The sequence below is a fragment of the Babylonia areolata genome, chromosome 8 (genome assembly GCF_041734735.1).
Source record: "Babylonia areolata isolate BAREFJ2019XMU chromosome 8, ASM4173473v1, whole genome shotgun sequence".
NCBI classification, from domain to species: domain Eukaryota; kingdom Metazoa; phylum Mollusca; class Gastropoda; order Neogastropoda; family Buccinidae; genus Babylonia; species Babylonia areolata.
Window position 1 is genome coordinate 18,260,247 of NC_134883.1, and position 2,500 is coordinate 18,262,746.

At 55.9% G+C, this 2,500-nt stretch overlaps 1 protein-coding gene and 1 pseudogene across 1 annotated transcript in view; one reads left to right on the plus strand and one right to left on the minus strand.

Annotated features, from left to right (window-relative positions):
• Positions 1-66, plus strand: part of LOC143284941 (uncharacterized) — a 688-nt pseudogene extending 622 nt beyond the window's left edge.
• LOC143284606 (ecdysone-induced protein 78C-like) overlaps positions 1-2,500 on the minus strand; it is a 125,757-nt gene that overhangs the window by 37,136 nt on the left and 86,121 nt on the right. The window lies entirely within an intron of this gene.

A 2,500-nucleotide genomic window follows, 5' to 3' on the forward strand; every position in this document is an offset into this window, starting at 1 on the left:
CAACACGATGATGACCACGTGTGACGCCATGACAGCGCCACGCAACACGATGATGACCACGTGTGACGCCATGACAGCGCCACACAACACGATGATGACCACGTGTGACGCCATGACAGCGCCACGTAACACGATGATGACCACGTGTGACGCCATGACAGCGCCACACAACACGATGATGACGATGTGTGGCGCCACACAACACGATGATGACCACGTGTGACGCCATGACAGCGCCACGTAACACGATGATGACGATGTGTGACGCCATGACAGCGCCACGTAACACGATGATGACCACGTGTGACGCCATGACAGCGCCACGTAACACGATGATGACCACGTGTGACGCCATGACAGCGCCACGTAACACGATGATGACGATGTGTGACGCCATGACAGCGCCACACAACACGATGATGACCACGTGTGACGCCATGACAGCGCCACGTAACACGATGATGACGATGTGTGACGCCATGACAGCGCCACGTAACACGATGATGACGATGTGTGACGCCATGACAGCGCCACACAACACGATGATGACGATGTGTGGCGCCACACAACACGATGATGACCACGTGTGACGCCATGACAGCGCCACACAACACGATGATGACGATGTGTGGCGCCACACAACACGATGATGACCACGTGTGACGCCATGACAGCGCCACGCAACACGATGATGACGATGTGTGACGCCATGACAGCGCCACGTAACACGATGATGACGATGTGTGACGCCATGACAGCGCCACACAACACGATGATGACCACGTGTGACGCCATGACAGCGCCACACAACACGATGATGACGATGTGTGACGCCATGACAGCGCCACACAACACGATGATGACGATGTGTGACGTCATGACAGCGCCACACAACACGATGATGACCACGTGTGACGCCATGACAGCGCCACACAACACGATGATGACCACGTGTGACGCCATGACAGCGCCACACAACACGATGATGACCACGTGTGACGCCATGACAGCGCCACACAACACGATGATGACCACGTGTGACGCCATGACAGCGCCACACCAAGACCGTGCAGCAGCAACACATCATGGCAGCAGGTTGGTCAGCAATTTCACGAATTTACCACAACCCCCTACACACGTACATACACACACACACACACACACAAACACGCACGCACACGTGCATACGCGCGCACGCACGCACACACACACGCACACGCGCGCGCGCACCCCCCCCCCCCCCCCCTCCCCCGACCCTCACGCCCCCTCGTTCATAAAGAAAACCTAAAAATAGAAATAAAAGCAGAAAGAAAGGGAACAGTGGACGAAAGCCAAGCAAGGATGGGAGGCGAGAAAAGAGACACAGGGCCCAGACAACACAATGGCTGGGGGGGGGCGGGGGGGGGGGGGAAGAAAGCTACAGTCTGGGTCGTGACCTTGGCTCCTCACACCACCACCCCCTCCGCCCCCCCCCCCCCTCCCGCCCCCACCTCCCCTCCTTACAAGTGACAATTCACTCTTATCCCTTCTCTCTCAGCAGCTAGACGGTTGGAAGGTGGGGGTGGGGAGGGTGAAAAAGACAGAGGTGGAGCAGGCTGGGTGAGAGAGGTGTGTGTGTGGGGGGGGGGGGGGGGGGGGGGAGGGGGTTGGTGGGAGGAGGAGGCGGTTTAAGAAGTAAACGAGATGTGTGGGGCTGATTCTCTGTTACCAGAAGATGATTTATAATGGTGTGTGTGTGGTTGTTGTCCCCCCACCCCCACCCCCAACCCCCCACCACCACCTCTCCTCCCCAAGGAGCAACTCCATACACATGGAGACATGAAAACCCGCTCAACTGTTCTACCGCACTGCGGCAACACACACACACACACACGCGCGCGCGCGCACACACGCTCGCACACACACACAGCACACACACATGCAGGCGAGTATCCGTGCGTATGAATAAGACTGCGTTTGGGGGGAAGTGTGCGAGTGACACTCAGTGTGTGTGTGTGTGTGTGTGTGTGTGTGTGTGTGTGTGTGTAAGCGTGTGCGCTCGTGTGTTAGTGTATGTGTGTGTGTGTGTGTGTGTGTGTGTGTGTGTGTGTGTGTGTGAGTGAGTGAGTGAGTGAGTGAGTGTGTGTGTGTGTGTGTAAGTCAGTGAGTGAGTGAGTGTGTGTGTGTGTGTGTGTGAGTGTGTGTGTGTGTGTGTGAGTGCGTGTGTGTGTGTGTGTGTGAGTGTGTGTGTGTGTGTGTGTGTGTGTGTGTGTGTGTGTGTGTGTGTGTGTGTGTGTGTGTGTGAGTGCGTGTGTGTGAGTGCGTGAGTGTGAGTGTATGTGTCTCTGTGTGTGTGTGTGTGTGTGTGTAGGGGAAGGGCACTGACGCACGTGCAGTAGGCTCCAAATCTTCTGGAAGTGGATGTGAACCCAGATTACATCCACTACAGAACAAATATGTTTGTTTGCTGGTTGGTTCGTTGGTTGGTTGTCAGTATTATTGTGTGCATGCATGGCGTGCT